This window comes from Chenopodium quinoa, unplaced genomic scaffold (genome assembly GCF_001683475.1).
Source record: "Chenopodium quinoa cultivar QQ74 unplaced genomic scaffold, ASM168347v1, whole genome shotgun sequence".
In the NCBI taxonomy this organism is placed as follows: Eukaryota; Viridiplantae; Streptophyta; class Magnoliopsida; order Caryophyllales; family Amaranthaceae; genus Chenopodium; species Chenopodium quinoa.
The window spans coordinates 170204-184032 of NW_018743066.1; the positions used below are offsets into that span (position 1 = coordinate 170204).

Below are 13829 nucleotides of genomic sequence, written 5' to 3' on the forward strand. Positions count from 1 at the left end.
AGGATATATATACATACATACAAAAAAAAAAAAAAAAGTCATACAACATACTTTCTGATTGAGTATATAAACTAATTTCTTGTAAAAAAAAAAAAAGAGTATATAAACTAATTTTGGGGTTCAGCCATCACCTTAAACTTTTGGTTGAGTTGGTCCTTTAACATGGTATTAGAGCTATTTCAATTCCAAAATTCTCTCATATAGGGAGGTGTGACTGCGTGATAGAGTATATAAAAATAATTATGGGCTTCAACCATCAATTCAAGTTTTTGGTTGAGTTAGACCTTCAATACTTTGTTTCATGTGAAATAACAAGCTCGTACTCCCTGGCTCCCTGCGTTCTTTGCTGAAGTGTTATATACGATATTACGATGTATCTATAACATAAATTTGAACGGTTGTCTTAGCAATATTTATCTTTTTTTCATGTGATTCTAACAAGCTATCCATTTGGTCTATTAAATTCGTCATTGCTTTACAATTTATATTATGATTGTATAGGGAAAATATATACGGACTTACGGAGTACATGTGAATTGATTTTCATACCTTTTATTTTAATTAAAGTGATGATACACAATACTGGATGTAATCAGTTACCCGCATCTTATCCTTCAAAGTTAGCTTAGAATTATAGCACCTTTGTGGTTATGTTTAAATTATCTTGCTGCCTAATTTTACTAATATCATGCATATTTTGTACTTGGACTATAGTACTGTGTTGTGTTATTGTTAAAAAAGGATGAAATCCTCACAAAATCCTGAAAGAGCTGTAACCTTAGATTACAAATTTCTTTAACGTCTCTATACTTTATAGCTACATCATCTAGCAGTTTTTACTCCAGCATTGTGATGTAAATAAACAGAAAATTTTCTATTCACCTAACAAACATAGGGAGTTTAGTTAGTTTAGAGAAGTTTGAATAATATGGTGGGGGTGGGGGGGGGGGGGGGGAGAGAGGGTTTAGTTTGTATAAAGAGGGTAACCATGGGGGTGATTTAGTTAGTATGAGGGGGTTTGAATAACATAGGAGGGAGAGTTTGAATAACATTAGGGGTGTTTAGTTAGAATAAGAGGGGTTTGAATAACATGGGTGGATTTAGTTAGTATAGGGGGTTTGAATTACATAGAGGGAGTTTAGTTATTATAAGAAGGGATTAGTTAGTATAAGAGGGGTTTGAATAACATAGAGAGGGTTAGTTATTATAAGAGCGGTTTAATTAGTTAATATAAGAGAGGTTTGAATAACATGAGTTAGTTAGTATAGGAGAGTTTTGAATAACATCGGGGGTTTTGTTAGTATAGAGGGGTTTGAATACATGAGAGGGTTAAATTAGTATAAGGGGATTGAATAGTTATTATAAGGGGGGTTTAGTTAGTATACGAAGGGTTTGAATAACATGGGGGGGGGGGGGGGGAAGGGGGTTAGTTAGTATAGGAGGGTTTTGAAACATTGGGGGGTTTGAATAACATGAGGGGGTTTAGTTAGTATAGGGGGTTTGAATAACATAGAGAAGGTAGTTATTATAAGGGGGGTTTAACATGATTGGTGTGATTAACAGAGTGTGCAACAATTGTTTGTAGGCTTTTGATTAATCTGCTTAAAGCTTGTTGTAATTATTGCTAAGTTTACGAACTAATACTGCTTAGTTAGCATGCTGTTGTCATTTTTAATATTGTTTTACTCCGTATTATTTAATAATAGTGAAGTTCAGTGTAAATTCAATTTTATCTCGATTATTAGAAATTGAATTTACACTGAACTTATTAAAATGTACACTGAACTTATTGTCCCCTTATTGTCCTTAATACGGAATAATACGGAACTTATTGTCCCCTTATTAAAATTTACACTGAATAATACGGAAAATAATTAAAATGTTGTATTATTAGAAAAGAATGGACCAAAGGTTATATTGTTTTTAGCAATTTTTCAGTATACAAATTGAATCGTGCAGTGTTTATCACAATCTAATAGGGTTATTATAATTGACATTTGCTTAATTATCATACTGAAAAAAGTAGCATGCAAACTGCTTTGAAAAAAAATGTATCTTAGACACATCACAAGTCATAGTTGTTTGGGGGTTTTCTGTGTCCTTCGGGAGAGTTACAATTTCCTAGCAGACTTCCTTCTTACGCCTGTACCTGCACCTAGCCGACTTCCTTCTTGCGCCTGTACCTGCACAAGTAACGGAGACTCCGGATGGGGGGTGGGAGTTCCGCCTCCGAAGATTAAGTTAGTATCTTTTCGAAGTGGAATAAGAACAGCAAAAGCTTCTCGGTTCGAGAGCGTTTCCGTAGGTTTGGACTTTGTTTGTTTTTTTTTTTTTGTGGTTGCAATTAATGTATGTGTCTGTGTCATAAATGAGGTCTACCCTTACTATTTATAGTAAGGGAGAACTGTACCTCAATTAGGGTATAAGGGACACGTGTCTGCAAAGGAAATGGGCCTTTGCAGACCGCTGAAGGATTGACACGTGTCAAGCCTTTATTGGGCCACGTGTCTTAGGGTATTTTCACCCTAAACAATAGTAATCGCACAGGGCATTATAAAATTAGAAATCTAATCAAGCATTCTTAAAAGGAGTAAAGGTTACTAATCATACCTAGTTTTCAAATTAATTACAAAAACTATTACATATGTCAGAATAAATGGCTGCAAATTTTGCCTCATGAACCATCAATATATAGCCAGTTGTAGCTACATCAACTTTGCTCGTGTCTACTTCTATGCATTCTTGTTCAAGCTCAAGTAACATTTTATCATAATTATTTTTGGCTTGCCCATTTTATCCCATATCATCTAGATAAAATAGTAGGCATAGAGAACAGAGTTAATCACCGATGATAACAAGATAAAAATAACATCCTAACCTTGAAGAGCTGAAGTGCAATTAGCTTGTATCATACCTGAAGTTCATACAAAAGAGACCCACAAGTAGTTTTTGCTTCGAAAAGAGGATCATTCTGAACATAATATTAAGAGATTTTTTTTAACCACCACATGTATCAACCTCCACAAAAGTAAAGGAACTCCAATTTAGTATTTGGACCAAAACTAAAGTCTAATATAATGAACAGTGCATATCTACAAGATCCACAATACTATGATTCAGATTTTCAGACACTAAATAGTGCAACCAAACCCAACATACCTACACAAATTCCCATAAGAGAAACTGCTTCAAAGAGCTCTAAATTTGCTTCAATAAGCTTAAATTACTAAGGCCTTACTACTAAGAAGAGTCCTGATTTGCCCAATAATGCAATAAGCCTGCACCATGACACCACAACCAATAAAGTAAAACAAATGTACAATAATATAAACTTGAATCTATAAGAGGAATGTAATTTCGTTGATGTATACAAGAAGCTACTCAAACAATGACATCTTTGACAGAATCTATGAACTAATATCAACTATAATCAATCACTTTCTACTTATCTACAATACCCATCATCATTAGAAATACTCAAGCCAAACCTATCATCACATACATACATATATATATATATATATATATATATATATATATATATATATATATATATATATATATATATATATATATATATATATATATACTTGTATTAACCAATACAAATTTACAAAAAAAATAAATAAATAAAATAAAATAAAATACTAATTTCAGGCTAGGAAAAACACAAATCTCACAATATTTCTAATCACACTTAATTTAAAAGAAAGAAATATCATTGTTCTAACCTTGAAAATGAAAAACATGTTAGTGCACAATTGCACATACACCGACAATTGAATATGCAGATTAGTTTAGAGTCTTATTGATAGAAATAAAAATGTCGTGTGACTATTAGAAAGTTAGAAATCCTTTTAGAACTCTCACTTTCTCTCAGAAATAGCCAGAGTTCTTTGTAAAACTCCCATAGTTTCCCCAACCTTCCTAACACCCGTCTTAGAAACGAAACTACTCTACATTGTACCACTACCACCGCCTTTCCTTTCTCTCATGCCTACTCAAACATTTTCTGCAACAACCTAGCAGCAACAACCTTAACCTCAATCTAAGCTTTCCTCTCCTCGTCTTGGTAGCCTCATTAATCTCATTTCGGCCTCCTTGGCTCCTTGCTTTCAAATTACCCATCAAAAATTACTTCAAATCTAAAGGCTCATTACTCTCTCTTGTATTTGTCCCTCTTTCTTGTCTCATATTCTCTTTCTTATCCCCTCCCCAACCTTATTGATTCCTCTTCCCCCCTCCCTATAACTCTATTTTTACGGTTTGAATGATTTTCCCCAACCTTATTGTCCCCTCTTTCTCCCTCCCTAAAACTGTATTTCACGGTTTGAATGATTTTTCCCAATCTTATTGTCCCCTTTCTCTCCCTCCCTATAACTCTATTTTTACGATTTGAACGATTTTCTCAAAACCCACCATTGACCTTCTTTAGTCACTCTTTTGAAGGGTTTTATATTCCTTACCCCAAGCACACTCTTGATATGGTCTCTTAAAAGTGATCTTTTTATCTCTTTCCCTCTCTTTTTATAAGCTTGCAAAGTTTATAACATATGAAAGTTCATGCTTGATTCAAGTCATTTGGATAATGCAGATAGCACTTTTGAAATGGCTTAGCAAAACATAGCAGATATCACTTCATGTTTACCTCTAAAAGCATATGAAAGTTCATGCTAGATTCAACAGTCATGTGGACAATGCATGAATCCCAACAAAATTGATCAACACTATCGAATGGTGCAAAAACTAATTTGCAAATATTAACATAACATACTACAGTCATTGCCCCAATACTATCAATATACCAAACAAAATCACTAATTGATAACTGCATTAATCTTATTTAAAATCATTGATCAGTGACATTGCAGATGCATAGCAAAAAGTCATCATAGTTCAAGTGTGAATCACATCACATACTTGATATAGTACTATAATAGATAAGCAATCAGGTTATAAAAAAGCTTCTAAAATGTCAACAACACTGAAGAGTGAAGTCAAACAAAGAAAATCATTGACTGTCAAAAGAAAATTACTCCTTACAAAATTCGAGTAGTTTTAAAGCACTGGCCTCATTTGAAGTTACCTTAAAAGTCGCATGCACGGAGACATTAAAAAAGAGCCAAAAGGCAACAGGCCATTTGCCATACAGTTAACACAGTAAAGCCATTAATATTATAGAACATATGAACCCTATGATAAAGATGTTGCTACTTAGAAATAAGACCATTTCAGAGGTCCCGGCTTACAAATAGTGTATAATCAGCCGGCAGCAAGAAGCAGAGAAGCTCATAAAAGTAGTTTGAAACATTTCCATTAAAGTATACTTGTAGACAGATTCAAACCACGTTGATAAACTAAGTGTTACTACTTCCAACTTTATCCATTACACAATTTGAATTAAGCCAATACCATCATGTATATGAGCAAGAAAGTCTTGGTATTTAATATCATATACATGACACCATAGACCATATATTGACATCCATTCCCTTTGAGAAAGAGGAAGAATTTTAAACACCAACATAATATTCTCTTGCAATTTTCATAGCTCCTAAAATTATATGCTTTGACCAAATTGGTTGGATAAATATATACGAAGTATGTGTGAATTTAAAAAATATCTTGGATGGATGGACGACATAGATCAGGCATATCAACTGACCTGAACTAAACAAATTTACAGTTGGAGAAAGATCAGCGTCAAGATAGGGCTCAAACAACAGCACACATTAATTATTAATACCATACCTTAACTCAACACAAGAAGTATATCAAAATTGGAAGTGTTTCTACGCTTAAGACAGACAAGTTTCAAGGTAGATTTTACACGGGTTGAGCAAAATGATACTACAGTAGTATGCAACATCTATATCACAGTTGAGCTTAACAATATCAACCAGCTCAAAAACTAAAGATCACAATGCTTTAAAAGAAAAATTATTAGAATTGCAATGATCAAATTCACACTCAAATTTCCACACAATTTATACGAAATTATGCAAATAACATGAGTAAAGGGGAAATAGAAAAGCTAATTAAATCGTTGACAACAAGAAGATATTTCTCAAGAGAATTCCAAAATACAGGAACAGGGACATCTACTTCCTATCAAAATATCACCATCCACCTCATCCTTGAAAAATTTGTCTCTAATTAGACTCAACCTTTATTTTTAGGAGTTTTGCAATTTCACCAAGCACTTGGTGCCCAGGTATCTTAGCCGCCCTAGCAAAGGTAAGAATCAATAAAAAAAAAAAAATCAGTAGGAACTACACATTATAGCAACATGATTGGCAATTTGGTAACAAGTAACAACAGATTTGCAAGTTGATCATGGTAAGATATTTAATTTCCAATTGCACTTTACTTTAATATTAGCCAATCTCACTAAGCTCACTCATTTGTACACATGTCAATCAATCAATCAAAGCTTTAATCCCAAAAGTCGTTTACCTCAAACACAAGCCAATTTGGTCCAATATCTTATTTTAATTAGCATTTATACCTCATTACAAATTTGTGCTGATTCAATGGCAATGGTCCTTATCATGTTAGATTTTTAGCATTTTGTCAGTTGCAATTACCTACGTTTATTACACCCTTTTTTATTGTTATTTTTTCGTATCTTTTTTAATTTAAAAGATCATGAAGTAAGTTTAGGAGCACACTAAAGTTTATAAAATAAATATCATTTTTTGAGTAGCAAAGCAAAGGATTACCTCGAATGTTAACCCAAACTTCTAGACTCGTGTGTGTCAAGGACGTACCCAGCTACTCTTGTACACGGATAAAACTATAGCACTCGATATTTAAATTAGAGGAACACATTGATTGGGCTTGATTACTGCAAACAAAATCTCCCTTCCTGCACAATGTATCAAAAATTAACCATAAATAACCAGCTAATTAAAAATTAGTATTTGCTAAAAAAAGAGTTCAATGATGTGATAAGGTAACTATACTTCTCAGGATAAAAAAAATTGGCTAGTTATCAGGCATTGAGTCTGCAGAGAATAGTTTGCATATTCGACCTCGTAAGTTCAATATCGAGAGATTTTCCAAATGGCTAGTACAACGGCCAGAGGAGGTGCGTAAAGCATAGCTAACTGTTGAGGAAGGGAAGATCAGAGTTGCTACAGCTCAGTTGTATCAGGGCTAGCTGATAGATTCGAGCAACTTTGCTTAAAGGATTTACATGTTATTTGCATATACCTATCCAAAATCCTACAAATACAACAATCAAATTGATTCAAACTTCAACATTTCACTTATTCATTGACATATATATTTCCCGTTTTGTAAAACAGTACCCCCAACCTCAGCTAAACAAGAGATAATAAAACTAATAGCAAATTTTCACCCAAATTTAAACACTGGTCACTAATTGTCAATACTATTGACTATATAAGCAAGAGATCTGAACTAACTCAAGCATCACTAACTCTCTCCTATTACAAATATAAATTAGTCATAACACACTAAGCTCATATCTACCTAAGTTATTTGATTAAATTACGTGCTCTTGGAATTATAATATTTCCTCCTTGTCCCTCCTTTACTCACTCGCCTTTCATGGTTATGAGAAAATCAAAAGGATCCTATTAGAGTTATGTCTCTCTTCCTTGTTTACATTCAAAATGGTCTCTTAAAGGTACTTCCCAATTCTTCCTCGGCTCCTCCTAACTCAAGCATCACTAACTCTCTCCTATTACAACTATAAATTAGTCATGACACACTAAGCTCATATCTGCCTTCGTTATTTGATTAAATTACGTGCTCTTGGAATTATAATATTTCCTCCTTGTCCCTCCTTTACTCACTCGCCTTTCATGGTTATGAGAAAATCAAAAGGATCCTATTAGAGTTATGTCTCTCTTCCTTGTTTACATTCAAAATGGTCTCTTAAAGGTACTTCCCAATTCTCCCTCGGCTCCTCCTAACTCAAGCATCACTAACTCTCTCCTATTACAACTATAAATTAGTCATAACACATTAAACTCATACATGTCTTAGTTATTTGTTTAAATTACGTGCTCCTGGAATTTTAATATTTCCTCCTTGCCTCTCCTTTACTCACTCACCTTTCATAGTTATGAGAAAATCAAAAGGATCCTAAAAGAGTTATGTCTCTCTTCCTCGTTTACTTTTAAAATGTTCTCTCAAGGTACTTCTCAATTCTCCCTCAGCTCCTCCTATTCTTTTCCTTACCCCATATTCTCTCCCTCTCACTTTCCCATATTAATGGTGGCAAATATCGTATCAAAAACTCCGTTTTCATTCACCAGCTCTCATCAATTCTCATCAACTCTCTTCATTCACCAATTACCAACTTTCATCTACAATTCATTCATCAATTCTCATATAACATTAATTCTTTAAAATTCTTTTCTTTCTTGCTTTTAATACAAAATTCCGCATTCACAAGATCTAAAAACACCTAGCCATATTCGAAGTTGCCTTCGCCCTAGACGTGAAAGGTTTTAATTTCTGAGGGTTTGGTCCCAAATCTCTCTCTCGATTATTTAATTTAATTGTTTTGATTATTATTTTCCTTGAACTTACTAACGTGTGTATTTTGTTATTAGAAAGAGGTGCGAGGCATCCAAGTAAGTACTTTAACTGTTTAATTGATATTATGATGTAGAAATCATGCTTAGATTGTTATTTTGATTCCTAGTATCATGTCTAGGGTAACTTTTATATTAAGTATGATTAAAAGTACGATGCTTCCTATATTCTTCCTAATATTTATGATTGTTAGTATCATGTTAGGGTTAAAGATTTGATTTTTATTGTTTAGTGACATGCTAGGGTTTGTTATTAATCTTGTTAGTATCATGCCTAGGATCTTGCTATGCTTTAACATGATTATGATTATGATTGATATTATTATTATTAATGATGTTGATTATTTATTATGTTGCTTGATATTATTTTATTTGTTATTGCTTGATCACCTTTATTGCATGTTAAAGGGAATTGGTACTTGTAATCACGCTTAATAAGATAATTAATAATCTTGTTAGGTTAATTATGATTATAAATTCAAGTGATCGCCAATAATAGTTTATTTGTGCATTATATTCAACCAACATAGATAAACAGGTTTAGGGTTAATCCTATTGATTGCATGTTAATTAAAAAGCGCACATGAATACGAGTAGAATAAAGTAGAGGCCTATTATTAGGGCAGATTCAATCTCTTTTAGGTTGGATTTGTACCTTCATCCCCGAACCCTTATTTGGTTCTAGACCTTATGGAGTTGACGATCTCTTGGATCGTTAAGGGGGTGTAACCTTCATCTTCGTGAACGGTTTACAAGTTCCTTAAAAACTTGTTGGCGACTCTTTTGCTCTATTTTCTTTCCCTTTTGGACGCCACCGTACTTTAGTGTATGATCACAGTGGGGTTCAAGCTAGTGGGATTTTAAAGACTTGAAACTATTCCCTACAGCTTTTGGCTACTCCGCTGGGGAGGATTTCTATTTTAATTCCTGAATTTGTTTCGGCAATGATTTAGAATGAGTGGATGAGACTCGAAAAGTTCTAAGTATTTCATGTGCGTAATTTTTATTAACATTATTGTCATATGCATAAAAAGGTTCTCATTGGAAAGACCATCCGTAATGAGTCAAAAACATAGGATTTTACACGTAGGAAATTTGAGAAATGTCTTTCACAACTAGGACTGAAATAACACCACGCGAAACTGGATGATTTTATTGAGCACATAAAGCTGTTGAGGCATGTGGGAAGTAGCGTCAGGGGCCAGAGCTTGGCGCCATACTTTTAGCTGTAGCGCCAGACGCCAATATTGGCGCCAGGCGCTACAGTTAAAAGTTGACGCCAGTCTCTGTTTGCTGGCGCCAATTTCCCCCAATACCGAGCCAGAAATATGCGTTCTAATTTCGACCGGTTTTTCGTATTGTTTGCTCGATCCTACTTCCTGATTGAATTTTTTCTCACTTTTCTGAAACCCATATGTGTTCTACATATGGAAATAACCCTCTGGGAATTCATGCTCCATCTACCCGATTGAACGATCCTGGCAACAAAGGGTACATCCGAGATGTTGAATTCACCAAACCATGGAAGTGAGTTTTTTCTAAAACTCGCGGTGTCCCATCCACACGCGCTAACCCTTCACGGTTAGGCTTCAGCGCGGTGCATCCGGACAATTAACCATGGACCCTCTATTGACTAAACCATATCCCGAACTTTAGAGAACTAGAGCCATGGTTAGGTTGTGAACTCATTGCATCATATTGTGCCTACTTGACTAATTGTGCATTATTTGTTGTGCATATATATTTTATGTTCCTCTTAACCGTTTTTTGATTTGTGTTGAGACTAAAATTAATGACTTAAAGAAATTTGCCTAATTAATTAATTAATTAATTAATTTGAGTCAATAAAGTCTTTTTTTTATCGGAATTGACCTAGTACGACTTTAGGCATACCCCAGTTGACTAATAATACCGAAAACAGTCCCAGACCGAAGATCCATATTGGCGCCAAAGTCTGAGCTGTAGCGCCACATTATAGTGTGTAGCGCCAGACATTAACTAAATTGTCTGGCGCCAACCACCATAATGTGACGCCAGTCTTGTAGCTTGGCCGACAGTTCGGATTATTTTTCTAGTCATCACCTAGGGTCTAATTAACCAGTTTGCTAATTAATTCGGTTAATTTTCGCTGTTAATAACACCTTGTCAAGTCATTAATCGAGTCTTGATCACATAGTCTAGCCACATGGTCATGACACGAGTCTTAACATGTCACCTACACTCACTAGACTTAGCACACACTTTGAGTATACATCACCATGGCCATGTCTTAGGTTCATGCATAAGTCGGTCTTTTCCGTCATTTGAGTTGGGGGGTACATTCTATTCCTAATTCTTCATATCCCTCCACCTAAATCTTTTTTCACATTCTATTCCAATTTTTCTTCACTTCCTCCATCCATTGCATATCGAATAAAGCTCGAGTCAAATAATTAATAATAAGTATCCCCAAATTCCTTTCCCACAGTACTTGGTCGAGGAGAGAAGGGCGATTAATCAAGGACAACACCTTTGTTCAAGTCTTACTTTTTGATAAACCGATTCGTCAAAAGAGAAAGGCTAAGAAGATAATGGCAACTCAAGAAGAAGTCAATGTGCTTAGGAACCAATTGGTTACCATGACTGAAACACTGAAGCTACTCACCCTCAAGGTTGATGATCTCGTGAAGCAACAACAGATGAACCTCATGCAAGAGAGTCTAAGCAAGCTATCTAGTGACTATAAATTTCAGGGCATGAGTTCACAAGGGGTCTCGCTGGACAAGGAACTTCTTCCGCATAAGTTCAACGCCACTGACATCCCTAAATTCAAGGCAACAGATAACCCTTACTTCCATCTAAGAGCTTTTGAAACTATAATGAGCATTAAGGGTATCGATACGAAGGTTTTCCCCTCTCTGTTCCCACTATCTCTTGAAACCGTTTGCCAACAATGGTTCTTCTCCCTTGACAAGGAGAAAACCTCTACCTGGGAATCAATAGTGAACGCTTTCGTTGATAGGTACAAGTGCAATATCCAAGTTGAAACCGACCATAGACAACTTGAGATGCTAAAACAAAAAGAGAATGAAGGCTTTACTCCTTTCTTTAATAAGTGGAGGGAAACTTTCGCCAAGATGATTGAGGTCCCCACTAAAAAAGAATCTGTAAGGATGTTTATCAAGAATCTCCAAGAAAAGTATTCAAAGCACTTAAAATATCAACACAACTTGAATACTTTCAAGGCTGTCTATGACATAGGTATCGAGATCGAAGATGACCTCGCAAAGCAAAAAGCTACTAACAATAGCAACCACGGTGGCTGGAAAGGAAAGAAGAGCGAAAATCCTTCTTCTTCCGAAAACGCCCACTCTAGTAATAATGTTAGTACCTTTGACCATGATGATGTCTTAGCCATGGACAATCAAGGATCTAAAAGGAAACCCAGGCGAGAGTTCACACCCATTGGAATGACTTACGATGCTGCTTTCGATCGTCTCTATGATCGAGGATTAATCAAACCTATTGGCCCTACCGAGGATCCAACACCAGAAAATCGATCTTCGAGATGGAATCCAAATTCCTATTGCAAGTACCATCGAGGAAACGGTCATACCACCGATGAATGCTACAGGTTTCAAAATCTCATTCAAGACCTCATAGAAGCAAACAAGGTCCCACTGCCTCTAGCTAGCAAGAAGACTGGGTGATGATGAAGCAAATGACACAAGACAAGAGGCGAGCTGCAACGACAAGATTTCATGGCCTTTTTTCTATTTCTTTTTTTCATTTTTTTTCTTCCTTTCCCCAATAAGTCTAGCATAGGCACCTTTTCCTTTCCTTAGATTAATTTTGTAGATTCTTTATTTTCTTTTAATAAAATAAGCATTTATTTTCTTACATATGATCATTGCATTAATATTGCATTTAAAAAAAAATATGTTGAATTAAGCACAAGGTATACCAATGATTTAAGGCAACCCTTGTAGCCACATCATATCTTCTTTCACCCTTCAATTATACATCCTTTCTTCATAAACCACTTTGAGCCTCGTCTAACGATAGACCTTTCTTTCTTCAACCTACATCTACCTAACCTTAGGATGGGATGGTGTGCAACTTATGCATTTTTCAAAGAACAAAGCTTGAGTGATTTAAGAAGATCAAAATAAAAATATAATAATAATAAAAGTGTACAAAAGGGCAAGTGTTCCAATGTCTTTGATATGAAAATGTCTTCGATAAGAACACGTCTCAGATTGCGTCTCTTATCGAGTGCTCGGTACCGTGCCTGAGAAACATGAATGCCAAGTGAGTGATAGACCGCATGATCGGGATTGCCCACACTTATAAAAAATGAAATAAATGCTAAAACAAAAGAAAGAGCTAAAAAAAGAGTAGAAAACCTCAAGCATAAAAATACAAATATTTAAAAGCAAGGTTGCACACCTTGGGGGGCTTATCTAGGGTCTTGAGCCTTTATCCCCTTCTTCTTTAAACCTTTAACCTAACCACGTTACAACCCTTAAAAAGACCTTTTTGAGGTATACACACTTGTGCGAGGTTTGGCTAGAGCTATGTTCGGCCTGATTCCTAACGGATACGTAGGCAACCTCACATCGAGGTGCGGCCTTAATAAACATGCATTCATATTCACATTCACACACTTACACCATGATCATATCAAGGGATCTCCAATACTCATCCCTTTTCACTTAGAGCTAGACTTGGGGGCTTGATCCCTACATCATTAGATTACCTAGCCTAAGAGTCACCACCATTTGACTCTTTTAATAAATAATATCTTTCCACACACTTAGCTCTTGCGGCCTAGCTTTAGTGTCACTTTCACACACCGCACAGATACATGACCAAATAGTCTTTCCCTTAGGAACCCTTTGTCATGAAATCTTAACGCTGAAGCATGCTTCATCAAAATCGCTCATCACGAAGTATGAAGTGCTTAGCCTCCGTGCCTAAGTTACCCAAATGCTTTCATCATGGAGCCAACAGTTGAGATAGCCTAGGATGAATTAATCCTTGAACCTTGAGAGATAGTATCAAACAACATTTGACTAAGCTCATTCAACATGCATCTTCAAACTTCACTTTCGATTCTTTTTCGCGTCTTTCTTTTTCGGGAGAAAGTCGGTACCCTCCACAAGAATGACGGAAATTTTTTGCTTTTTTGGCATTTTTGAGTCGCACGATCACATTACAATGCACACACGAGTCATGTACACATTGAGTCATGTCGTGTCATATCACTTTGATTTGAGT

General features: G+C 35.4%; 1 long non-coding RNA gene across 2 annotated transcripts; it reads right to left on the bottom strand.

Moving 5' to 3' along the window:
• Positions 1 to 2777: 2777 nt before the first annotated feature.
• LOC110731098 lies at positions 2778 to 6963 on the bottom strand. 2 transcript variants are annotated; one of them, XR_002513259.1, is made up of 3 exons: positions 6723 to 6963; positions 2915 to 3018; positions 2778 to 2807 (listed from the first exon to the last, which is right to left on the bottom strand). It is a non-coding gene; the product is annotated as an uncharacterized LOC110731098 (long non-coding RNA). The 2 variants fall into 2 exon arrangements; XR_002513260.1 differs by lacking the exon at positions 6723 to 6963 and adding an exon at positions 3160 to 3321.
• Positions 6964 to 13829: the final 6866 nt, after the last annotated feature.